At 41.3% G+C, this 27798-nt stretch overlaps 1 protein-coding gene across 2 annotated transcripts in view; it reads left to right on the top strand.

Moving 5' to 3' along the window:
* Positions 1-27798, top strand: part of LIN7A (lin-7 cell polarity scaffold A) — a 161352-nt gene that overhangs the window by 106211 nt on the left and 27343 nt on the right. The window lies entirely within an intron of this gene.

The raw sequence follows: 27798 nt of genomic DNA, 5'->3' as shown, positions 1-27798 counted from the left end.
ACAAAAGAGATAATTTTATAGCTTTGATGTCTCATTTTGTCTTGTTCAGGCATAATAAAGAGGACCTCCTGGGAAAATCATCCCAAGATATTATTCCAGCTAGTAGAATTTTCCCCACATAATACTCTAACTGAATTAATGCTTAAAAGAACATAATTTCAAGTCATTTTTATTCAAAGTTTGTTGTTGTTCAGTCGCTGAGTTGTGTCTGACTCTTTGCAACCCTATAGACTGCAGCACACCAGACTTCCCTGTCCTTCATCAGAAATATGAATGAATTTGCTCAAACTTATTTTTTCTCTCGGAGTTTGCTCAAATTCATGTCCATTGAGTTATTCAAAGTTACTGTAAGCAAATATACACATTTAAAAAACAAAGCTAGAACTTTTACCTTATTTATTTTTCATTTTAATTATAGAGGAAGGATGGCTTTAATATGTATAATAATAGCACACATGAAAAAGACTAATGCACAGGTAGTTCTTTAAGCCAAGTAAACAGCTACAGTAAAATAAAAATATATTAGCCCCTTTCCTGAAAAAAAAAAAAGTGCGAGTATCTATTCATTATATTTATCTTAGTTTTCACATGAAGTTAAAAGTATGAACATACATTTTTTTCACAGCCTCATATTCTTTGGATGCTGTTACCTCCACATGTAATAATGAGTTGTTAATGGAATGGCTTCATGTGAAATGCATAATTATTCCCTTCTACTTAAATCCAAAATAATAACCCAAAAGCAAAAATTTCAGAAGTATGAATAGAAACATATCAGAGCTTATTTTTCTTTTCACTTGGGATCTGTCTTCTAAGAACTTAAGGTTTAAAAAAACAAATTAGATTTGTGTTCTTTGTGGTCATAGTGAATTCTGCTAAGGACATAATATCCAAAATAAATGCATTTGAAATGTGATATTTTGTTTATAGCCATGGAATAAATTCTTCTGTATTTATATCTTGCATTTTTTTGGCCTGACTAGTAGTTTTATAGAACCCCAAATTATTCAGCTCTGCTGATCTCTCATGTACATCAAAATCACCAATCCATGAATATTTTATATACCTTCAGCATTCCAATTCTAAAATTACCATTTCATTTAGTTTTTTCTATGCAACAATGCTTTAAGATGAGCTTTTTATTGACCTTTATATAACTAGGACTTTTTCAAAGCATGTTTCAACTGATAATTTCATAGTCAAGTTTTCTAGGGGAGGACTCTAAAGCTAGGTCATGCAATTATGTCACAAAGTAATCTGTGCCTCACTGTGTGAATTTATGATTTCTCTGAATGTGTTGGCTAGATCAAAGGAAGAATATATATTTTCTTAAAAGAACCAAAAACATATTCATAGTAAGTGTATTTATGTAAAGTCACAGAAAATTTGTCAACATTTAGCTGACTTTATTTAAGCTATCTGTCAAAAGGGCAAAAGAACCTTCGTTTAACCCATACATTTGTAGGGAACAGAGCTGCTGGCATTTAGTAATCACTCCGCCATTCCTTGCAATGATCTGGGACTTTAGCAGACTGCAGGTGGGACTGAAGCAATGGAATCAGACTCTACCACTCAGTATCCATGGATTTAATAGATTGTTGCTGTCGTTCAGTCACCCAATCATGTCCAACTCTTTGCAACCCCATGGACTGCACTATGCCAGGCCTCCCTGGCCCTCACCGTCTCCCAGAGTTTGCCCAGATTCATGTCCATTGCGTCGGTGATGCCATCCAGCCATCTCATTCTCTTGACGTCCTCTTCTCCTTCTGCTTTCAATCTTTCCCAGCATCAGGGTCTTTTCCAATGAGTTGGCTGTTTGCATCAGGTAACCAAAATACTGGAGCTTCAGCTTCAGCATCAGTCCTTCCAATGAGTATTCAGGGTTGATTTCCCTTAAGATTGACTGGTTTGATATCCTTGCTGTCCAAGGAACCCTCAGGAGTCGTCCCAGTTTGAAATCATCAGTTCTGTGGCATTCTGCCTTCTTTACAGTCCAGCTCTCACAACCTTCCATTCCTGCTGGGAAGACCATAGCCTTGCCTATAGAGAGCACACCGTCTAGGTTTGTCGTAGCTTTCCTGCCAAGAAGTAGCTGTCCTCTGCTTTCACAGCTGCAGTCACCATCCGCAGTGATTTTAGAGCCCAAGAAGAGGAAACCTGTCACTACTTCCACCTTTTCCCCTTCTATTTGCCATGAAGTAATGGGGCCGGATGCCATGATCTTAAGTTTTTTTAATTACTTTTAAACCAGCTCTTTCACTCTCCTCCTTCACCCTCATCAAGAGGCTCTTTAGTTCCTCTTCGCTTTATGCCATTAGAGTGCTATGATCTGCATATCTAAGGCTGCTGATGCTTCTCCTGCCTATCTTGATTCCAGCTTGTGACTCATCCTGCCTAGAATTTCTCATGACGTGCTCAGTGTGTGTTAGTTGCTCAGCCATGTCCAACTCTTTACAACCCTATGGACTGTAGCCCGCCGGCTCCTATGTTCATGGAATTCTCCAGTCAAGAATAGTGGAGTGGATTGCCATTCCCTTCTCCAGAGGATATTCCCGACCCAGGATTGAACCCAGGTATCCCATATTGCAGACAGATTCTTTACCATCTGAGCCACCAGGGAAGCTCAGTGTGCAGGTTAAATAAACAGGGAGACAGCAGGCAGCCCTGTCATACTCCTTTCTCAGTCCTGAGCCAGTCAGTTGTTCCATACAGAGTTCTAACTCTTGCTTCTTAACTCGCATACAGGTTTCTCAGGAGACGGTGTTCCCATCTCTTTAAGAGCTTTCCGCAGTTTGTTATGATCCACAGTCAAAGGCTTCAGCATAGTCGATGAAACAGAGGTAGATGTTTTTCTATGATCCAACAAATGTTGGCAATTTGATCTCTGGTTCTTCTGCCTTTTTGAAACCCAGCTTGAGCATTTGGAAGTTCTTGGTTCATGTAATGCTGAAGCCTAGGACACAAGATTTTAAGCGTGACCTTACTAGCATGGGAGGTGAGTGCAGTTGTCCGATGGTTAGAACATTCAAGTACTACCCTTCTTGGGAACTGGAATGAAGATTGACCTTTTCCAGTCAGTAGAAAAGGATTTGTTTAATGGATTAATAACCCCTAAACTGAATTTCCTAATCTGAATAAGGCTGCTGCTGCTAAGTCGCTTTAGTCGTGTCTGACTCTGTGCGACCCCATAGACAGCAGCCCACCAGGTTCCACCATCCCTGGGATTTTCCAGGCAAGAACACTGGAGTGGGTTGCCACTTCTTAGGGACTAATTTTAACAGGTCGAATGAAAATTAAAATGAGGCAAAATGTCTGTTGAGAACTATCCTGTGATAATTTGGTCACACACAAATTAAGTGTGTAAGTATGGTTAGTGAAGAAACTTGAAGAGAGTTAGCAATCCCCCTATGATATTGCTAATGCCAGTTATGTAAATTTTAAAGCAAAGTCTGCTATCCATAGAAGAATGTTTTAGCAAACATTTATTAGCAAAAAGGCGTTAATAGACTCATACAACCTCTTCTGTTAAGTTTGATAACATCCTAGTTCTTGGTCCATTCAGAAGTTCCAGTCTTTACCTTGAAGAAAGGGTTTATTTGAGGCAGATGAAACAACATTCCAGAGCCAAGATTTTTGTTATAGTCAGCATCAGGCAACCAGAAATTCTATTAAACTGGCAGTTGGAAATAAGAAGCTTTAGTGATCAAACTTACGCCACTAATCCTTTGGTGCAAGCTGTGAGCCTCCTTAAGGTTTTTGCAACCTGGTCATGCAAAGGTGGGAAATATCTGCAGAATCTTTAGTATTCCACTTATATTTAAAACCTTTAATTTTGTTGATTAAGTTCCATTTATCATGCTAGTTCATAAGTCACTAATTTTGCCAGTAAGAATCCATTTCTGACAAACTGTTGCTAATAAACAAAACATCCTTAAGATGGGTATAACAAAAGCTTTTGGAGTGTGACCAGCCTCTGGAGTCATACCTTTCTGATGTAATGTTTGCTGACCACCTAGACTGATTTAGGCTTCTCAATTTGTAAAGTAAAATGTCGCATATCTATAAAATGAAAATCTGCATTATAAACTACCTATTTTAAAGTACCTAAAGGTAAGTTATATACATCTTAACAGCACCTGGTATTTATCACGTATTCATCAAAAGGTAGTTTTCGTTCTGTAAGTGAGAAATTTCATGACCCAGTGGGTTTCCAATTGTCAGTCAAAGTAGTTAATCCAATGCAACAACCCTGGGCTGCTAACACTGAATCCACAAGTCTTCTCAATATAAATAATTCCAGGCGGATAGCAGTATTTAATGGAAAAAAAAAAATTCTGTAATGGAAGGACCACAAAAGAGAAAATGTTATCAAATGACCAAGTTTACACTTTAAAATAAAGTACCATTTGGGAAAATTAATATGGAATATTTTCAGAACATACCATCCTAAACTGAGAACAAATTTTGTAAGAGTGATTTGAAGAGATGAAACAAACTTTACTACTCAGTACAAGTCTTCTGGGGAAATTTTCCTACTGTCCTACTTAAAAAGTAAGGAAATTGTTGCATGGACCTTTAAACATCTGAAAAGACACCTGAAAAGATGTCTTAAATATGTATGTTTGTATTTATGATCTACCTGCATTTAGAAAGGATATATCATGATTATCTGGGCTTCTCTGGTGGCTCAGATGGTAAAGGATCCTCCTGAAGTGCAGAAGACCTGGGTTTGATCTGGCTACCCACTACCCACTCCACTGTTCTTACCTAGAGAATTCCATAGACAGAGGAGCCTGGTAGACTACAGTCCAAGGGGTTGCAAGAGTTGGATATGATTGAACAACTACTTTTCTTTTTATCATGATATCTGATAAAAAGTAAAATATGTTAATGAAGAATTATTAACATGGCATGTTAGGTAATGAAGTGGCATAGAAAGGGGAAAAAAAATCAATAAATAGAAAATTTTAAAAGATACAGCGATAGAGGGGACTTCCCTGGTGGTCCAGTGGCCAAGATTCCTCACTCCAGTGCAGGGGGCCCAGGTTCGATCCACGGTCTGGGAATTAGACCCCACATGCCGCAACTAAGACCCAGTGCAGCCAAATAAATAAGTAAACGTTTTTTTAAAAAAAAAAAAAAGATACAGCAATAGAGCAAGTAATATTTTTTTCTCTTAAGGAGGAGACTCATGCTAGCTCAGCCATCTTTGGTAGAGACTTTTTTCTGTCCCTGAGCTCCGGGAGAAATTTCCCCTGGGATTTTACAAATGAGATATTGAATTACCTAATACAATTTTATAGAAAATGCAGAGGCCTTTTGCGCATGGCTTCTTCTTAGGTCAACCCTCAATAAAAACTTAGAACTGAATGTTCAATTAAAGCTTAAAGTTAACAGGAAGTCAAAATGTTACAGTTAGAATTTATAGCTTTCTAATGATCTCCTTTTCACTCTTTTATACTCAAGTGTTTCATCAGCAATTTCAAGAAGGAACTAAAGGGCCATATATAAAGGTTGCAGCCAGCAGGAACAGTAAATACGCTTAGTGATTGGGTCTGGATATATATACTTTTTTTAATGCCAATGGAATGGTACAATAAGCTAAATTTAATAAGAATCTATGTGAAGTCCTGCCCACTTGCCAAACATTCTACCTTTGTGCAGAATCAGGAAGTATGTCAGTAGCTTTGTTGTGTACAACTTTTTCCCATGGACTGTAGCCCACTAGGCTTCTCTGTCCATGGAATTCTCCAGGCAAGAATACTGGAGTCGGTAGCCATTTCCAAGGGCTCTTCCCAACCCAGGGACTGAACCCGGGTCTCCTGCATTGCAGGCAGACTCTTTACAGTATGAGTCACCAGGAAATCAGGCAGGGAAAATCAAAATTAGCAGAATCAAGAAGGAATGGCAAAATATCAAAACTTGAAGGAAAAAAACCAAAGAACCTGAAGGAAAAAACAGTCTAGGGGGTTTCAATTGATTTCAAGAGAAATCTGAAGCAAGTTAAGGGAAAAACACACGTGATTATAGGGGCCATTAATACAAATATGTGTAGCCATGGAAGGAAGCGGAGATTGGCTCAGCTGTGAACATGCTGTGCAGCTCACACCCACTGTGCTCTGATCCTGACTCCATCTTGGCAAAGGACAAGAAGCTCGTCCCGAGTCAAGCACTCTTGCACAAGAAGAAGGACTTGGCTTGTTTTGGACAAAGAAGAGACTCAGGGGAGCGATGGCTGCCTTCACGTGTCCTCCATCGTGCGAGGCACCAGATGGCAGAGCCAAGGCCGGTGGGGGAGAGCCACAGAGAAGGCAGATTTTAGGAATGGCTTCTTGTGAGAAAGAGCCATTAGAGACATAGGGAAGGACAGAATCATAAGTCATAATGTGCCCATCATTTGAAGCTTTAATCAAAGATTAGAAGACCAACTGGCAAGAATATTTCAAATTATGTGTACAGTATAGAGGGCTACAACAGTTGACCCCAAGGTCCCTTGTAACTCTGTGACTCTGTGTTTCCAGATGGCATTTTGCTGAGACTCCTGTATACCCCTACACACACTCAAACACACACTCTCCTTATACACGTAAGGAGGCTCTCTGTGTACCTTCCTAATGAGAAATTTTTCTTAAACAGAAGTATTAGGCATGGACTCAATATAATTGTTTTTTAATTTAGTACTTTACAGTTTATGAACAGTGTTTACCTAAGATTCTCTCATCTGTTCCTCACAGAAGTCCTGTGAATGGATAGGGCCAGAGTTTGTTTTCTCTCTTTCTCATTCACACAGACACACATGCACACACACACACACAGACACACACAGAGAAATGGATGCACCTTTGCACACCCAAGCCCACACCATACCTAAACAGTGAATTTCAGCCTTTATTATGACCATAACTGATGCTTACCAAGTGTAATAATTGGTTACTGAAAAAGTAAAACCCAGTGAAGTCTGAGTAAGCTCCAGGATTGTACCTATGTCAATGCCCTGACTTTAAGACTATACAGTTGTTTTCTATAAGATGTTTGTATTGAGGAAAGCTGGCTAAAGGGTCCACAGGGTCTCCTTGTACATTTCTTTTCAACTTCCTCTGACTCAATAATTATTTCCTAGTAATATTTTAAAAGGGAGAAAGTCCAAAAGAATCAGTATGATAGCCTCCCATACTGACGGGAGAGAAGGCAGGTGGGAAACAGGGAGGCACAGGATAGGAAGATAAAATAAAAGCACAAGAAATTTAAAACTATGTCATAGTGAAAAAGAGACCTTCATTAGCTCCTGAAATCCAGGCATTGTTTTCGAGCATCATTGGTGGGGAAGTTGCAGTTACATTTGCCCAGCTCTGTAGTTAATCCTAAATAAAGCTGTTGATACAGTGTATGAACAGTGCTAATTGATTTTTAAGCGTAACAAATGAATGAGTAAAAGTTGAGGGATGGAACAGAATAAATTGTTTTCCAGGAACCTGGCTGGCTTGTCTCCCATTTTATAAATACTTCTGCCAAGTTAAGGGTGAGTACTCAGCCCAAATTATTTATGCAGAAAGGCTGTCAGATGTGGAGTGAGGATGAAACAAAAATTAGAACTCTCTAGATTTGAGCTTTGTGAAACTACAGAGTCCAGATGGGAAATCTATGTTAAATCGTATTTATCTATTATCTGAACAAAGAGAAAATACAAAGATGTTTTTAAACTACTATGAAATACACTGTAAGATTTCTGTGAAAATTTAACGCATGCCCCACTGACAGCAATGACTTTTGTTCACTGCCCTCTCTGCAGTCTTAGTACAGCGTGCGTGAGTGCTCAGTCGTGTCTGACTCTACTACCCCATAGTCTGCCAGGCTCCTCTGTCCATGGGATCCTCCAGGCAAGAGTACTGGAGTGGGTTGCCGTTCCCTCCTCCAGGAGATCTTCCTGACCCCGGGATCTCCTTTTGGCAGGCGTCTTCTTCATCACTGGGCCATCAGAGAAGCCTGCTTACAGCAGCACCTATCTGCATAGTCAGAGCTCCATACATGTTTACCTCCAGGCAACTTTCTGAGCACTTTATGTATTGAATTAATTGTTTACTCATAATGATTTGTGGTGAGTGTTCTTATTGTCCCTCTCATAAATGAGGGAACTGAGGAAGAGAGAGATCAAGTGAGTTGCCCAAGGTCGTACAGCCAACTGAAAATGGCACAGCTGGAGAGTCTAATCTGGGCAGTCTGGCCTTATTCATCCTAATTTAAGGGTCAAGTTAATCTCTTAGTCCTTTAAAGACTAGTGCTTTCCTCTATGGTATAGAAAAGATCAAGGTTTTTTCACTTTTATAGGTTTGCATAAGCAGTTTTGGTTGGGGTGAGTATTGTTTTTCTGTTTCTTATAAAGGGCTTTGACTTTTAAAAAGTGGAGAACCATTCCTAAAAATAGTCGTATTTTGGAAAAGGAGACATTTACCTTAGTATTTCTGAGGTGTGCCTGTGTCCATATAAATGTATATGCAACTTTTGACATAGCCACCACTTACCCCAGCATAAAAGAAATTCTCCCAGAGATTCAGTTCAGTTCCATGCTGGTCATAGTAATGAGATTTTAGCTCCATGTGTGTATTAATTTCTTATGGCTGCTGTAACAAATTACCCTGTACTTGATGGCTTACTTAATAGAAGTTATTCTCTCATAGTTCTGGAGACTGGAAGTTAGAAATCAGCTTGAATGACCCCAAACCAGGCTGTCAGCCAGGGCTGTACTCCCTCCAGAGGCTCTGGTAGACAGTTCTCTTGTAACTTCTTTGTGGAATCTCCCCTGGCTTCCCAGGTGGTGCTAGTGGTAAAGAACCCACCTGCCAGAGCAGGAAACATAAGAGACGTGGGTTCAGTCCCTGGGTTGGGAAGATCTCCTGGACTATGGCCTGACAAGGCACTCCATTATTCTTGCCTGGAGAATCCCATCGACAGAGGGGCTACAGTCCATAGGGTTGCAAAGAGTCCATCAGGACTGAAGTGTCTTAGCATTTAAATAAGGTGGGATAATCTCCTTATCTCAAGATCAAGATTGTTAATCACATCAGCAAAGACTCTTTTCCATACAAGGCGTTTACAAGTTCCAGTGAATAAGGCTTGGTCATGGAAAACCGTTATTCTAAATTCAGAGGACTTGTGAGTTTCCAGGACAGTCGAAAGGGATCAGTTGTCCACTGGCTTTTCCACTCTCGGGATCGTGTGGGCTGAGTATTTTCCACCCTACTCCTGGTTCTGACAGCGCCACTTCCTCTCCCCCTCCCTCTTTGGGCACTTTTCTCCTGTTACTTCTTTCTGCCCGCACAGTCAGTGAAGCTTGTCCTCCTGCTCTTCCTCCTTACCCCAAGCCCAGCCTTCACCTAGCCTTTGGACAGTGGGGGAAATGCAACGCTCTCCTTCTGCCTCAGCTAGTTTGGAGTTCTATTCGTTCCCTAGTGTGGGCTGAGGGAAGCAAAAGGGGCGGGGAAGTACACAAAAAAACCACAAATTTATACTTCAGAGTATAACACTGCCTCATAATTAAATACTGTAAGAAGTGTTAAAGGGGGAAAGGAGAAGAAAACAAGGTGCCGTGTAAAAGAATAAGAGGCGTTCCTCTTGATAGTGTTAGGAATGGCCTCTTTTGGAGGAGACGTTTAAGCTGAGACTAAAGGTCAGGGAAAGAAACTGCTTGCCAATTCAGGAGACGCAGGTTGGATCCCTGGGCTGGGAAAGACCCCCTGGAGGAGGAAATCGCAACCCACTCCAGTATTCTTGCCTGGGAAACCCCATGGACACATGACCCTGGCGGGCTCTATATAGTCCATGGGGTTGCAAAGAGTCGGACACGATTTAGTGACTAAAAACAAAAAGGGCAAGGAAGAGTCAGTCATCATCATAAGAGCTGGTGTGAAGTTATCCAGGTAAGAAAGCTCATGACTTTCGTGTAGGATTCTTGGCCTTTCTTACTACAGATTGATAAGAAGCCAGAGAAGAAATCCAGGAAAGCCTTCACTAGGGCCTTCGCTGAAGCAGGGGGTTGGTGGGTGTGAAAACAAGTAATAGGTTCCCTCGCTCACTTCCCAAGGCAGTGGGGGTGAAGCCACTTCCTTATATAAGGTGGGGGCAGGGGTCAGGCCAGAGGGGTGGATCAGGGGGTTTGCCCACCTGTTCTTGTGATGCTGATTGCAGGGTTCATGCTCAGTACCCTGTTTTCAGCTCCCATCACCTTGTTTTTGCTCCTGGCTCTTCAAAAGTGGCAGTGTGTTTTTGGTCTTTTTATATCTTGTTGTCCATAATCTGCCCCAGTTGGTCACACACACAGTTATTTTTAGTCCTTTATAGTTTCTTCGTATTTTGTTGCTGGAGAAGACATTTGTCCATTTGCGAGCACTGAAGCAAGGGGTCCCAGGTCCCAGGTAGTCTCAGCCTTGGCTGACAGAAGAGCGGGGCTGTGGGTCATGGAGAGATGGACAAAAGGAGCTGAGGGGTGGTGGGAGCCAGACAGGTCTGATTCTTAGAGGTGCTACCAGAAAGGTTATGTTTTATTTTAAGGGCAATAGGATTCTCTGTGCTGTCCATCAGTCCTAAAATCTGGTCATGTGCCCAGAGTTTCTGATGCCTACCGTGGCTGGCTGTGCTACAGTCCATGGGGCTGCAGAGACGTGACTGACGGACTCAGAAGCAACAACTTTGGCTAATCACCACAAAACGGAATGTATTACACATTTGCCGTTTTAGGACAGTATTATTATTTCTTCTATATTCAAATTTTCTTTCTAAACCCTTAAACCACTTGAATAAGATCTAGTGTCTGATAACAACTTTAGAAGTCATTTTCTTTCTATTTCTACTTTCAGTGAAAATTAGAAAGCCTTATTGTCAATCGCTATTTTCAAAATTTCAAATATTGTCACATTTCGAGTTCTTACAGTTTCTGAAGAGTGTGAGGTTAGTCTAACTATAATGTGACCATTTACAATTTGGGGACTCTTATTTCATCATCTGTAAAACAGATGATAGTCTCTTTCTCACATGATCTGAAGGTTATATAAAAGAAAGCATGTGAAAGTACCTGCCACTGTGGCAGATAACGTTTATAACTCAATAGCTGCTAACTCGGAGAAGGCAATGGCAAGCCACTCCAGTATTCTTGCCTAGAAAATCCCACAGATGGAGGAGCCTGGTGGGCTGCAGTCTGTGGGGTCGCTAAGGGTCGGACACGACTGAGCGACTTCACTTTCACTTTTCACTTTCACACACTGGAGAAGAAAATGGCAACCCACTCCAGTGTTCTTGCCTAGAGAATCCCAGGGAAGGGGGAGCCTGGTGGGCTTCTGTCTGTGGGGTCACACAGAGTCGGACACGACTGAAGTGACTTAGCAGCAGCAGCACCTGCTGCTGCTAACTATTAGTTACTATTAACTGTTAGTGTAAATTTCTTTTCTGTAAGGAGGTAATAGTCTCCTTCCAATCTTACAATTTTGCCTGCATGTAGATTTAAACTTTTAGCTCAGACTAAGTGATTGCCTCTGCTCTCTGTTTATTTTCAAGAGACAATAAAAGTCTCCCATTAAATATTCTAATTTCAGAGGCAGTTGGCTCCCACTTGTGTGCTGTTGATTATTGGCAAGTCATTGAAATTTTGGGTGTCCTTACATCTGCAAAACTGAGGTATTGACACCTGTCCTAACTACCTTTCCTAATGAATATAAAAGGGAATTGATAAATATAGCACTGGCAAAAACATATGACTTTCTTTTTCCACAAAAATAAAGCATTATTGCTGTATATTATTAAACACCCTTTTCATAAAATCCCCAGTCTTCATATCTTTTATGGCAGCAGAGTCTTAATTTACAAAAGCAGAAAATGTAAGCCGAGCAAGGATCATCCTTCTGTTGGCTGAGAAACAGGCAGTTCACTGTGAAGGAATACAGGGTTTGCCTTCAAGTTTTGTGCTAGGCCACTTTCTGGCATCACTTATGCTTTATGGAACTCTAAACCCAATTATCAGTCATAGTTTTAACCATTATTGGAGAAGCTAATTTCTGTTGCCTAAAAGCTGTTCTTTATGATTTGATTTAAGCCCAACTTGCCTGAGAAGGACCATTCTTCTAACTTAACTAAATATTGGCCTGGAGACTACTGGTACCAGCCTAAAGCAAAGTTGGAAAATTTTTAATATAGTCACAGCTCCATAGGTCTACCCAATAAAATTCAAACCAAGTTAATCTCAGAGTTTGTACAGTTTTCTAGAATGGATTTTGATCTTCTCTTGTTCTCGAAGAAACAAGAACTTGGTTCTTAAGGAAACAAGAACTTTCTTCTCTTGTACTCAAAGAAAGAAGATACCGATGCAGATGGGAATCCAATAACACTGCATGAGTAATCCCACTACGTGTGATCACTGAGCGGTTCATGTAAGATGCCTGAACTTTAAGTCAGATGTTAGCTGCTGAGTCTCAGAGATGAGAAACTCAGTGAGAGAGTCTTGGAAGCTGTGGTACCGGAACCACACCTTTCTGAGTTCAGTCATGGGGTGTGGACAGTTTTAATACAGTTGCAAAATGTGTCATATTGAACCATGAGCCTGCCCTCCATGGTTCGTCCTCTCTGCTCTCATGGGGGCAGAATCATCAGTTGGTAATTTTATTTCTGTTGACTTTACTCTGAAATGTAGATTACACTGTAGCTCTTCAGTGGCATCTAAAGGCTTCTCAGAAATCTTGTTTCTATTCATAGGTATGCCCGGCATCACCAGCAACTATGCAGATATAAGGTAGTTTAAGATTTAAGAATGTAACTTTGAATATGAAGCAAGGCTTAAGACTTTTACATCCTGGAGTTGGAGTCTGAATGTGTTGCAGTTATGTTTTTGATGGAACAGGAATTTAAATCTTCATATGATTGATATACACAAGATCTGATCTCCTAGCATCAGCCTGAGCCTAGTTCATCACCCAGCAGCAGCATCTCAACTCAGGTTCTGTTCTGAGCTCATCACCATTAAGCAGCAGTCAGTCCATATTCAGAAATTTAGTAAACTGTGACATTAGAAAACTTGAGGCTTCTAGACAGTCACTGAGCTTCTACCTCGGAAAGCCAAGGGAGCATGAAGCTGTAGTAGACTTGGTTTTGTAAGAGTACATTTGGCTTCCTTGAACCAGAAGTGGGAGTGATAAATGTAACTACAGTGGGGACCAAGAGGAGATTATGTACATAAACGGGGATGACCAAGTGGGAGCTGTGGCAGGCCAGAGAGGAAACACCCCATCACAGTTCCAGCTAGACATTGTCATTGGACAACATGGACAGTGTTGGCTGATAGTTCAGAATTCCTGGAAACAAACACCTTCTGGCTTTGTAGAGGAGATGATATATAACTAGAATCTTAGAAGGAGGACTGTGAGGAAGGCTGATCGCCGAAGAATCGATGCTTTTGAACTGTGGTGTTGGAGAAGACTCTTGAGAGTCCCTTATACTGCAAGGAGATCCAACCAGTCCATTCTAAAGGAGATCAGTCCTGGATGTTCATTGGAGGGACTGATGCTAAAGCTGAAACTGCAATACTTTGGCCACCTCGTGCGACGAGTTGACTCACTGGAAAAGACTCTGATGCTGGGAAAGGTTGGGGGCGGGAGGAGAAGGGGACGACGGAGAATGAGATGGCTGGATGGCATCACCGACTCTGTGGACATGAGTTTGAGTGTACTCTGGGAGTGGGTGATGGACAGGGAGGCCTGGCGTGCTGTGATTCATGGGGTCGCGGAGAGTCGGACACGACTGAGCGACTGAACTGAACTGAACTGATAGAAATGTCAGAGCGAGTAGGTTGATGGAGGGTTAATCCAGGAAGAGGAGAAAACATGTGTACAAACATATAAGGAACAACAAGAGATTTGCAGTTAAAGAGTGAGGCAGTGTGCTGGGATTGGTCTTGGAGGGTTGGGCTACGACTAGGTTGTCGTGTGCCCCATAAGCCACAATAAAGAGCCTGGACTTATCATTTGAAGGTTGTTGAAAATGGCCAGCATCACATGCTTTTATATGTGTTGAGATAATTGTTCTGGCAACTGCCAGCATGTGACTGTAGGAGTGTGTGAAGGAGTGGAGAAAAACTGGACGTGAGGAGATCAACTACGGAACTCCTATGAGTTTTGGAGAGATGTGATGAAGGACTTGTGGGGAAAGAAAAAGGGTGGAGAGAAAGGAAGAGATGTGAAAACTCTTTTGAAGAAAATGGTATTATCAGCAAGACCTGGTGGTTGACTGGACGTGAGAGATAAAGGAGAGGAAATTGCCAAGGAAGTCCCAAGTTTCTGGCATGGATCCTGCCTCCTGCTGGTACAGGAGAAAGGATGTTTCAGCCTGAGCTCTCGGTGGCCTTGGATCAGAGGCAGGAGCCCACAGGCATCAAGGACAGATGTAAAGAAAACTGCATTTCCAGGCCTAAGGGTACCTTTCCACTTGGTGATGATCCAAAATGTGTTCTGGTGACCTGGCAATTGAAAAAAAAAGAAATATGTTTCAGGTAAGGGTGAGAAGCAAACTGTGGTGTCTGTGGGTCATCAATATGAAAGTGTACAAAATAGAATGAGTCCTCTGGTTTTGGAGAAGGATATAGGTTTTAGGTCATGGGTAATTTTAAATGCAGTAACTGAGTTCTAGTAAACTGGCAGCATTTTAAAGTAGAAAACTTTTATTTTTTAAAAATTCTACTCTGTAAAGTTTTCTGTAAATTTGTCTTAATCAGAGTTTCTCAACCTTAGAACAGTTGAGGTTTTAAACTGGGTAAGTCTTTGTTGGAGAAGCTGTGCTGTCTATTGTAGGTTGTTTGGCAGCACCCTTGGCCACACTCCACTTTCCAGTGGGGACCATTGAAAGAGTCTCAGACATTGCCAGCTCTCCTCAGAGCGGTCAGATCATGCCTAGCTGAGAACCATTTCCTTAAACTAAACTGGTACAATTTCCTGGAGATGATAAAAACCAAATATTAGCTGCACCATTAAAATCTAAATTGCATACATTATACACTGTATGGTGTATTTGAATAGAATGGACTTCTCCCAAATCACAGCACACAGGGGATTCCACAAATGAGGCCAATTCTTGCAAAGAGACTTCATCCAAGGCTTGTCTCTGAATTGAGGATCTGTGAGGAAGAACCCTGCAATTGATCCTAATTACCGTCTATAACAAAGGCAAGGAGATTGACAGCCCACCATTATTGAACCTGTCTCTACAGGCAAACAGTACTTTAAGAATACCATTTTAAAGGCTTTATTCAGACTGCCAAAAAAGAATTATTAACCACATGCCATGTGCTTGGCACTGGGAAGGGACAGTTTAATAAAACATACATCATACCTTAAAGGAGCTCACTTTTATTGAATTCTCCTGCTGCTGCTGCTGCCGCCAAGTCACTTCAGTCGTGTCCGACTCTGTGTGACCCCGTAGACGGAAGCCCACCAGGCTCCCCCGTCCCTGGGATTCTCCAGGCAAGAACACAATTGAATTCTCCTAGAAACCTCAATTTAAACTTTTCATAAATAGAGATGACCGTATTACTCATAATTGGCTTGAGCTGTAGCTTTGGGTGATTTGTAGAAATTCTTTGTCAATATGTCATAAACAGAAATACGGTAAGCCCTCACTACTTTTCTGCTTAAGTCTAGAAGGCACAGTATCTATCTGACTACTCAGTAAAGCCAAAAGTGAAGTTTACAGGGAACCTATGAGCCCTCTCAGTTTTACAATGGATCTGAAATAAGGCAGGCCACAAGGCTAGGAGGGAGACAGCTTCTAGTCCTGAAATTCTCTGTATTTTGGTGCCCATAATCTGTTTAAATTATTTTACAGTTTATATGGAATGATCACTATTATATTGCTTTTCAGTCTTACACAACCTTAGAAACAGTTTTAAATATAACTGACAAGTTTGTAGCAATTTTCAGCTAATTATCACAGGGAACTACTATACATACTGTTTCACATGGGTCCTCTTTTTTCGGATGCAACTAGCAGAAGGAATAATGCAAGAACTTTCTGATGCTAGTTATCAGATCTCACATCATTTTATGGTGTCAACATCTATAGATATTAAAATGTCATTTCCTCCAGTTGCATTGAATATAATTTTGGACATATTTTGAGTGTTCCACAAAATAGCCAATCACTTTAACCTTCTTCACCTCTAATAAACTTATTTAATTTTTAAGGAAATCATCAGGGGTTTAATTATGTTCAATTCTTAGTAAGCATGTTCTATTATTCTATGAAGAAAACAAGTCAAATATAGTCATTAAAATTCCCTTTGACGCACTTTTTATTACTGATACTTATAGGAACATGGGTACCCTACGTTGAACTTTTAGTTTTACCTTTCTTGGTTGTGTTATTCTTCCTAGATCAAACCTTGAGCACCTGCTCAGCTCTTTACCAAACCCTAAGTCTGAGAGCTACTGAATAGGGCAGTATGTTGACAAAATATACATAAATACCCTGTATCAGGAGCACATGTGTGGCCAAATGAGGTTATACAACATTGCCTGGACATAGGCAATATTCATCCATTCATTCAAAAAGTATTTATTACCAATTATACTTCAATTTAAATAACCCTCCCAAAAAAATCCATTGAAAAAAATTTATTAAGCATCTCAGTGTACCAGGCATTACTTGGGGCAATCTGGATTCTTCAGTGAAAAAGAGAGAAATCCTTTTCCTTCTTGGAGTCTACATTTCAGTAGAGTAGAAAGCAATAAACATGTAAATAATAAGGTGTGTGTAATATATATATTATGCATATATATAAAATGTTAGATGGTGGTAAGTACTAAGGAAAAAGAGAAATCAGTACATATGAAGGAGGGCAAGGAGTGACAGGGTAGAGAGGGGAGGATGTGATGCTGGGCAGAGGAGCCTCAGTGAGAAGGTGGTATTTGAGAAGAAGAATCAAGAAGAAGGAGGGCAGGGGGTTATGTGCGAATCTAGGGAGAAACATTCCAGGCAGCAGGAGGAATCGGTGCAAAGACACTAAGATGGAAGAGCACTGGCATGTTGGAGAAGCACCAAGGAAGCTAGAGATGAATTCAGCAGTAGCTGCTCACATTTTTAAAGTTTTTCTAATTAAAAAAAAAAAGCAACTTTAAAAAAAATGTATCAATATATCTGCCCCATTTAGCATCATAGTTTGAGAATCCCCAAACATTAGGTTTAGAAATAAAGCAGGCAGACCCGAAGAGTCTGCTAACAGAAGTAGCAGAAAGGAGTCCCTTTGAGAGCTTACAGGCCAGGCATTCGTTCAGCACTCTAAACGCGCTGGGCATTCTAAGTCTCATAAACTGATTCAGTGTAATTTATGAAATTTGAGGAACAACCTGGTAACTTCTCTGAACCTTAGTTTCCTCACCGCTGAGAGATGACGACAGCAGTGGCTACCTTGTTTTTATGCTTTGGTGGTTAAGTGACATAATGTAGTTCCTGACCCACAGTAGGTAGTATATAAGTTAGCTGTGTTGATTGTCACGAGTTCCTAATTAAGGGAGCAGCCACTGGTTTAAATTAGAAATCATTATGTTTTCTCAGAGAAGTGACAACAGAGTTAAGTTACAAGTTTGTTGATGAACTTTAATCCATAAAACTTAGATGTGGATTCATTCATTCATTTGGCAAAGTATTATTGGGCCTGGTATTGTTTTAGTCACTGGTGAAATAAAAAATAAATACCCTTACATGTATGAGGAGAAATAGGCAGGGAAGAAGCTTATCTTTGCAACATAGGTTATTTTGTAAGTAAGGTTAAGTATAGGGTTCCACGGGAGATCATAAATGAGGCATCTCACTCAGGCATGGGAGGGCCAGAGATGGTTTCTTCTGTAAAGAAAATTCACAGTCAAGTAGGTGTTGGGTAGGTGAATGGAGGCAGTAAGTCAGGTGAAAGAGCAATCACAGAGTAAACAATCCTACAGTCCAGACATGAGAAAATTTCCAGTTCATCTCTTTGGACCCTTAAGAGTTGGCCAATGAGGCCAAAAATATATGCAGGGGCCAGATCGTAATGCAAAGCAAACTGGACTGCAAACCTGGGGCTGTATCTGAGCAATATGGAGATTTGGAGGCTTAGTCTCTCAGTGGTGTCCAACTCTTCGCAACCCCACGGACTGCAGCCCATCAGACTCCTCTGTCCCTGGGACTTCCAGGCAAGAAGACTGGAGTGAGTTGCCATTTTCTTCCTCCAGGGGATCTTTCCAACCCAGGGATCAAACCCATGTCTTCTGTGTCTCCTGCATTGCAGATGGATTCTTTACCCACCAAGACATCGGGGAAGACATATGGGGATTAGAAGAATTGTAAGCAAGAGAATGATATGATCACATTTGCATTTTAGAAAGATTACTGTGATTGCAATCTGAGCAGTGGTCTAGAAGGGGCTGGAATTTGAAGCAGGGTAACTGGAGGAGCCTGGTAGGCTGCAGTCTGTGGGGTTGCTAAGGGTCAGACGCGACTGACTGACCTCACTTTCACTTTTCACTTTCACACATTGGAGAAGGAAATGGCAACCCACTCCAGTGTTCTTGCCTGGAGAATCCCAAAGACGGGGGAGCCTGTTGGGCTTCCGTCTATGGGGTCACACAGAGTCGGACACGACTGAAGTGACTTAGCAGCAGCAGCAGCAGCAGCAACCAGGGGATAGATGTAACTTAATGCTGAATGAGAGAAGAAACAGATATTATGAACCTGTTATGTAGGTAACAGCTATGTTTCTTTGTTGCAAAACGTTATTATTTGGGGAAATGGGAGGCGAGGATCAGTAAAAATCATACCAAAGAAAAAATATGAAACCAACTCCTTTCATTTGCAAAAGAATTTCTAGGTCAACTGATTTGTAACTCACTCTGGGATCTCACATCCATCAAGCTTGAAATCACTGTAGTTTTTCACTTCAGGAGTCATTAGTGAGAAACAAAAACTTGGCCATGCAGTATTTCATAATCCTTCCTCACCGTCTCTCAGTCACACGTCACCCTGGATTTATGGCACTCACACTTAAGCATGAGTGATGTAGCAGGCCATACAACTGAAGCTAGCATGGACAAATAAACTACCGAGAGGAAATGGAGGGAAGGAAAACTCGGGTTTCAACAAATTAACAGTGATGCCAGGAGGAAAAGCATTCAGTCATGACCGTTTGAATGGACTCTCAGTGGCATTCCCTTATAATTGGGGTTTTGAAGCTCCCACAAACCACTCTTCTGTGTCCATTATTTCTGAGGTAATGTCGCAAAAATCCCCTCATTTCACCTAAATTGCCCGGGCAATTGCAGGTAGAATTTATTTTTTGCTCAAATTACTTCAAAGCTGTGCCTCAAAGCACTCTTAAAATTATCCTTTGTCCCGCCTTCTTCAGTTTATGCTAGAATGCCTTTCCCTCTCACTTTCCTCATGATGATTCTGGGATACCGTATCGGAACAAATTATACAAGAAATATGTTGAATGAATCCTTATAAATTTCCAAAGAATTCAATGTTAAAAAACTAAAATCTGATTTTTTAAAAAGCCTGCTTAATCATTTTCCTTTCTGTCACTCCGTTCCTGTTCCTTTCCCCCCATGAGGAACCGCTGTGTGATGGTGGGTATTTATTCAAGTGTTCGCCTTGGTACTCAAGTACACACGCACAGAGACACACACAGTCAATTGTTTGTCCATTTTTAGATACAAACTGTAAAAGAGAATACAGAGCCGTAAGTAAGGCCAGGCTTGGAGACAGATGTATTATCCTCTAATGGTGTGCCCATGGAAGCTTACTGTGCTTCCGTTTCTTTATGTATAAAATTGGGAGGACAACGTTACAAACCTTACCAGGTAGTTAGGAAGAGTAACTATTTTGATAAATTTAAATCGCTTAGAAAAGTACTTGATAGAAGTCACTCAATGAATGTTAGTTCTTAGTATTTTAAGTTTTTAAAATACACAAATATTTCCATACATACTTTGCCATGACTTGCTTTTTCAGTTAGAACTATCTTGGATATCTTGTCATCTTATTAGATACCCTCGTTTTCTAATCTGCTGTAGAGTATTCCATGGTATGTGGGTAGCGGAATTAATTCAACCATCCCCCTGTTGATGCACATTTAGCTTGCTACCCAGTTGAGTTTTTTTGTTTTGATTTGTTTCATTTTGTTATTGTAAACACTGCTTCGGTGAAATTCTTCGTGTATATGAATGACTGTGTCTTTGGATGATCAGGTGACAAGCGAGGTAAGGAGAATATGGGCACACTTTAATAGATACCGCCAAATTGACCTCCAACTTCTATTTCAATAGTAGGAGAATACGAATTTCACCAAATCCTCAGCAATACCTTATCAATTTTTTAAAATAAGGGAGCAATTTTTATTCTATTCTGGATTTAATCTCTATCTCCATAACTAATAGTAAAGTCAGACATCTTTTATCTGAGAATTTTATGAGAGGGAGCTAGTCACACAAAATCCTGGCAGGAGTGAACCAGGCATGTACAATACAAAAAAGAACTCCAGATTTAATTTAGGGTTTGAATGAGGGGGCAGAGAGTCTTAGAAGGTAAAATTGGAGAGGCCAGTTGGGAGTTGTTACACTTGGAGCAAGAAAATACCATATTAGAGAGTAAGTGCTATTTGGACTGGACTTTGAATGATGAGTGGAGGTTTACTAAGACAGGAGAAGGATGTAGAACAATCAAGTCTGAGGAAATAAAATGAGAGATTACAGAAACACGAAAATATGTAGTGAACTCAAGAGCATGGTGCTCATGCTCATGTTGAACCTGAGTGTAAGGAAATACAAGTTGGAAGTGCTTTGCATGCAATGGGATATTTTTATTTTCATTTCCAGAAAATGGAGAAATAAACATGGAGTAATGCAAGGGTCACGCCATCGTGATTATCTTCGTCGTTAAGATCTTTTTTGTACAATTCTTCTGTGTATTCTTGCCACCTCTTCTTAATATCTTCTGCTTCTGTTAGGTCCATACCATTTCTGTCCTTTATCGAGCCCATCTTTGCATGAAATGTTCCCTTCATATCTCTAATTTTCTTGAAAAGATCTCTTGTTTTTCCTATTCTGTTGTTTTCCTCTATTTCTTTGCATTGATCGCTGAGGAAGGCTTTCTTATCTCTCCTTGCTATTCTTTGGAACTCTGCATTCAGATGCTTATATCTTTCCTTTCCTCCTTTACTTTTCGCGTCTCTTCTTTTCACAGCTATTTGTAAGGCCTCCTCAGACAGCCATTTTGCTTTTTTGCATTTCTTTTCTCTGGGGATGGTCTTGGTCCCTGTCTCCTGTACAATGTCACGAACCTCCGTCCAGAGTTCATCAGGCACTCTATCTATCAGATCTAGACCCTTAAATATATTTCTTACTTCCACTGTGTAATCATAACGGATTTGATTTAGGTCATATCTGAATGGTCTAGTGGTTTTCCCTACTTTCTTCAATTTAAGTCTGAATTTGGCAATAAGGAGTTCATGATCTGAGCCACAGTCAGCTCCTGGTCTTGTTTTTGCTAACTGTATACAGCTTCTCCATCTTTGGCTGCGAAGAATATAATCAATCTGATTTCGGTGTTGACCATCTGGTGATGTCCATGTGTAGAGTCTTCTCTTGTGTTGTTGGAAGAGGGTGTTTGCTATGACCAGTGTGTTCTCTTGGCAAAACTCTATTAGCCTTTGCCCTGCTTCATTTTGTGCTCCAAGGCCAAATTTGCCTGTTACTCCAGGTGTTTCTTGACTTCCTACTTTTGCATTCCAGTCCCCTATAATGAAAAGGACATCTTTTTTGGGTGTTAGTTCTAAAAGGTCTTGTAGGTCTTCATAGAACCGTTCAACTTCGGCTTCTTCAGCGTTACTGGTTGGGGCATAGACTTGGATTACTGTAATATTGAATGGTTTGCCTTGGAAACGAACAGAAATCATTCTGTCGTTTTTAAGATTGCATCCAAGTACTGCATTTCGGACTCTTTTATTGACCATGATGGCTACTCCATTTCTTCTAAGGGATTCCTGCCCACAGCAGTAGATATAATGGTCATCTGAGTTAAATTCACCCATTCCAGTCCATTTTAGTTCACTGATTCCTAGAATGTCGACGTTCACTCGTGCCATCTCTTGTTTGACCACTTCCAATTTTTTGGGCTCCAAAATCACTGCGGATGCTGATTACAGCCATGAAATTAAAAGACGCTTGCTCCTTGGAAGGAAAGTTATGACCAGCCTAGATAGCATATTAAAGAGCAGAGGCATTACTTTGCCAACCAAGGTCCGTCTAGTCAAGGCTATGGTTTTTCCCGTGGTCATGTATGGATGTGAGAGTTGGACTGTGAAGAAGGCTGATCGCCGAAGAATTGATGCTTTTGAACTGTGGTGCTGGAGAAGACTCTTGAGAGTCCCTTTGACTGCAAGGAGATCCAACCAGTCCATTCTACAGGAGATCAATCCTGGGTGTTCATTGGAAGGACTGATGCTAAAGCTGAAACTCCAATACTTTGGCCACCTCATGCGACCAGTTGACTCACTGGAAAAGACTCTGATGCTGGGAGCGATTGGGGGTAGGAGGAGACGGGGACGACAGAGAATGAGGTGGCTGGATGGCATCACCGACTCGATGGACATGAGCTTGAGTGAACTCCGGGAGTTGGTGATGGACAGGGAGGCCTGGCGTGCTGTGGTTCATGGGGTCGCGGAGAGTCGGACACGACTGAGCAACTGAACTGAACTAAACTGAACTGAAGGCAAGGGTCCTGACCCATGGGCCATGGACCAGTACCAGTCCGTGGCTTGTTAGGAACTGGACTGCAGACAGCAGGAAGTGAGTGATTGTCTTTCACAAAACTGGTCCCTGGTGCCAAGAAGGTTGAGGACCACTGGGGTAAGGGGACCTACATTTGTTGGTGCATTCTATGGGCCAGGGGTATAGCACTTGGCACTTTACATGGGTGGTTGATTAACTCTTAAATGACATTGTTAAAGGCAGTGTTATTCACATGGTTTTGCATGTTGGGAACTGAGGCTCAGGAAATGAAATAACTTGCCTGTCTTGAAGTACAGCTGGTGATCTTTGCGACTAAGCTTCAAAGCCAGTGCTCTCCAGACTGCTTGGGGACTGTGCACTGTGCTGAGTTCTGGGGAGAAACAGTCAGTGTAGATCAGTCCCTGCCTTCAAGGACAGAGTCCACCAGAGCTGCATTCTTTCTGTCCTTCGCTGAATTGTTAGCAAGGGCGGGAAGACCAAGTGACTCAGGCTAGAATCTGGAGAATTTAGACAAGAGAAACTGGACGATATTTTAAAATCATAAGAAATAAGAGGGAGGAAAAGAGGAGATGAGAAGGTAAATAGGGAATAAACATCAACCAGTATCCGTGGTTAACTGTCTATGGGTGGAGGGGAGAGATAGCAGCGTCCCCTGGAAGCCTAGTTTGGGTGGCTGCATGGTTAGTGATGGGCTTCCTTGACGACTCAGCAGTAAAGAATCCTCCTGCCAATTCAGGAGACACAGGTTACATCCCTGGGTTAGGACGGTCCCCTGGAGGAGGAAGTGCTAACCTGTTCCAACATTCTTGCCTGAAAAACCCCATGAACAGAGGGGCCTGGTGGGCTCCAGTCCATGGACTCGCAAAAGACTCGGACATGACTGAGGGAGCAGGCACAATGTTCAGAAAGAGAGGTTTGGTTAATTACCATTTATTCACACAATGAAATGCCGTACAGCAAAATCATGTTGAACTGTGATTTCAAATTATTTATAGTAGTAATTGGCTAGTGACAACAGGAGTCAGGGGGAGGGGTAGAAATAATCTTTGGAGGTTAGAGCCAGTTAGAGCATTTAAAATCAGTAAAGTTGTATTAAAAAATACATATATAAAAGAATTATATAAAAGACTTTAAACCTGAAATATCCCTTAAATTTTCATTCCATCTCTTGCAAGAAGGCATCTGTAATTAAATTAAGCATGATAGCTATAGTTAGTGTTTATTATTCATGATTCAGTTCAGTTCAGTTGCTCAGTTGTGTCCAACTCTTTGCAACCCCATGAACCGCAGCATGCCAGGCCTCCCTGTCCATCACCAACTCCCGGAGTTCACTCAAACCTATGTCCATCGAGTCGGTAATGCCGTCCAACCATCTCATCCTCTGTCGTCCCCTTCTCCTCCTGCCCTCAATCTTTCCCAACATCAGGGTCTTTTTCAATGAGTCAGCTCTTCGCATCAGGTGGTCAAAGTAATGGAGTTTCAGCTTCAGCATCAGTCCTTCCAATGAACACCCAGGACTGATCTTTAGGGTGGACTGGTTGGATCTTCTTGCAGTCCAAGGGACTCTCAAGAGTCTTCTCCAACACCACAGTTCAAAAGCATCAACTCAGCTTTCTTCATAGTCCAACTGTCACATCCTACATGACTACTGGAAAAACCATAGCCTTGAATAGACAGACCTTTGTTGGCAAAGTAATGTCTCTGCTTTTTAATATGCTGTCCAGGTTGGTCATAACTTTCCTTACAAGGAGTAAGCCTCTTTTAATTTCATGGCTCCATCACCATCTGCAGGGATTTTGGAGCCCCCCAAAATAAAGTCAGCCACTGTTTCCACTGTTTTCCCATCTATTTGCCATGAACTGATGGGACCAGATGCCATGATCTTAGTTTTCTGAATGTTGAGCTTTAAGCCAACTTTTTCACTCTCCTCTTTCACTTTCATCAAGAGGCTCTTTAGTTCCTCTTCACTTTCTGCCATAAGGGTGGTGTCATCTGCATATCTGAGGTTATTGATATTTCTCCCAGCAATCTTGATTCCAGCTTGTGCTTCCTCCAGCCCAGTGTTTCTCATGATGTACTTTCTGTATATAAGTTCAACAAGCAGGGTGACAATATATAGCCTTGGTGTACTCCTTTTCCTATTTGGAACCAGTCTGTTGTTCCATGTCCAGTTCTAACTGTTGCTTCCTGACCTGCATACAGGTTTCTCAAGAGGCAGGTCAGGTGGTCTGGTATTCCCATCTGTTTCAGAATTTTCCACAGTTTATTGTGATTCACACAGTCAAAGGCTTTGGCATAGTCAATGAAGCAGAAATAGATATTTTTCTAGAACTCTTTTGCTTTATCAATGATCCAATGGATGTTGGCAATTTGATCTCTGGTGCCTCTGCCTTTTCTAAAACCAGCTTGAACATCTGGAAGTTCACAGTTCATGTACTATTGAAACCTGGCTTGGAGAATTTTGAGCATTATTTTGCTAGCGTGTGAGATGAGTGCAATTGTGCAGTAGTTTGAGCATTCTTTGGCATTGCCTTTCTTTGGGATTGGAATGAAGACTGACCTTTTTCAGTCTTGTGGCCACTGCTGAGTTTTCCAAATTTGCTGGCATATTGAGTGAAGCACTTTCACAGCATCATCTTTTAGGATTTGAAATAGCTCAACTGGCATTCCATCACCTCCACTAGATTTGTTCATAGTGATGCTTCCTAGGGCCCACTTGACTTCACATTTCAGGATGTCTGGCTCTAGGTGAGTGATCACACAATCATGATTATCTGGGTCGAGAAGATCTTTTTTGTACCTAGCAACATAAAAGTCCCTGCTGTCTTACACTGTACGAGAAACACATTGCACAGCTCTAGTTCAGGCAACTTCTGCGTAGAGTTATTGTATTTCTCCTTTATGCTTTATATAATTGGTAGGGCTTTTAGGATTCTGAAACAGGTTAGATAGTAAAGGGAACCCTTTGATGGGTTTGTTGAATAATTTCAGGGACCTGTTATTATCTCCATGATACCCATTAGAAAACAATGGTCTCTGTGAAATCACTAGGATAAGATGCTGAAGGAAAAAAGAAAGCTATTCTGGTTGACATAATCCTGATAGAAGTTGACATCTTGGGAGAGGAGATGGCATGATGTATGGCACACTTAGTGAAATTCCCAAAAGTTCCTATAGGGTAAGCTTTTGTCTAGGTTGCAAAGTCTGTCAAAGAACCTTCCAGTGTTCATCCTGTCTCCAGCACATCAGAACTCATCTGCCATAAAAAACAGTGGATTGTATCTGAGGGATGGGCTTTGGCATTTGTCCTTGGGGTCCAGCCTATGTCCAGGCATGCTGCCCTTGTTCAGCAGCATTTAACGAAACTGAATCTGGGTACTTCTTCTAAACTAGCTTTGCCATTTAAACCAGACTCCATTATCTTCGGGATTCTGCGATACCAGAAGGCGAGAATGCTCCATGGTGTTAGTTCTGTCTTTAAGGTGTTGGAAGAATTTCAGAGTAAACAAAAATGACTCATCTGCCCTTGAACCTATTCTTCCTTTTATCTCAGATCTCTCCTTCCCTTTCCTCATACTGCCCTTTGGTGTTCAATAGACCATTCCTTCTTTAATAAAACTTCTCCCCTTAATATCTATTGAAAATTCAAATACCACAAGGGATACTGTAAAGACAAACATTTACTGAGGAAATAGCATGTACCATGCACTATTATGCATCATTCAATCTTTACAGCCTGTGTCTTCATCAGTGACCACCTATCTAGGCTTGCCCAGGACCAAGGCCTTTTGGGGGACTCAGTAGTAAACTAGGACAGTGTCCATCTGAGACCTGAACAAAAGATGAGAGGTCATTTTCTAGAGGGCACACTCTTCAGCAGTGATCAATTAGGACTCAAACCCCTGGCCTTTGTGGCCTGTCACTCTCTCACACTGGCTGTACTGTGGGCTGGTCTGATGATTCGATGAAGGAGTCACACTTGATTTTAGTGACTGAGATGTATTTGCATGCCTAAGTGGATCTGTAATAGCACCGAGTATGAGGGAGGTAGCTTTAGGTGGGTATGTTATCACCACCCCCAAAACCCCACTCATACCAAACCAGTACAGCTCAGTCAGTTCAGTCACTAAATCGTGTCCGACTCCTTGTGACCCCATGGACTGCAGCACACCAGGCCTCCCTGTCCATCACCAACTCCTGGAGTTCACTCAAACTCATGTCCATTGAGTCAGTGTTGCCATCCAAGCATCTCATCCTCTGTTGTCCCCTTCTCCCGCCTTCAGTCTTTCCTAGCATCAGGGATTTTTCAAATGAGTCAGTTCTTCGCAGCAGGTGGCCAAAGTATTGGAGTTTCAGCTTCAGCATCAGTCCTTCCAATGAACACTCAGGACTGATTTCCTTTAGGATGGACTGGATGGATCTCCTTGCAGTCCAAGGGACTCTCAAGAGTCTTCGGCAATACCACAGTTCAGAAGCATCAATTCTTTGGCACTCAGCTTTCTTTATAGTCCAACTCTCACATCCACACATGACTACTGGAAGAAAAAAAAAAAAAACATAGCCTTGACTAGACAGACCTTTTTTGGCAAAGTAATGTCTCTGCTTTTTAATATGCTGTCTAGGTTTGGACATAATTTTTCTTCAAAGGAGTAAGCCTCTTCTAATTTCATGGCTGCAGTCAACATCTGCAGGGATTTTAGAGCCCCCCAAAATAAAGTCTCTGACTATTTACACTGTTTCCTCATCTATTTCCCATGAAGTGATGGGACCAGATGCCATGATTTTAGTTTTTTGAATGTAGAGGTTTAAGCCAACTTTTTCACTCTCCTCTTTCACTTTCATCAACAGGCTCTTTCATTCTTCTTCACTTTCTGCCATAAGGGTGGTGTCATCTGCATATCAGAAGTTATTGATATTTTTCCCAGCAATTTTGATTCCACCTTGTGCTTCATCCAGCCCAGCATTTCACACGATGTACTCAGCATATAAGTTAAATAAACAGGGTGACAAT

Source organism: Moschus berezovskii, chromosome 6 (genome assembly GCF_049115385.1).
Source record: "Moschus berezovskii isolate FMDL1 chromosome 6, NW_MosBer_1.0, whole genome shotgun sequence".
Lineage (NCBI taxonomy): Eukaryota > Metazoa > Chordata > Mammalia > Artiodactyla > Moschidae > Moschus > Moschus berezovskii.
Note: the sequence above shows the minus strand (reverse complement) of the source record. Positions and strands in the feature narration are given on the sequence as shown.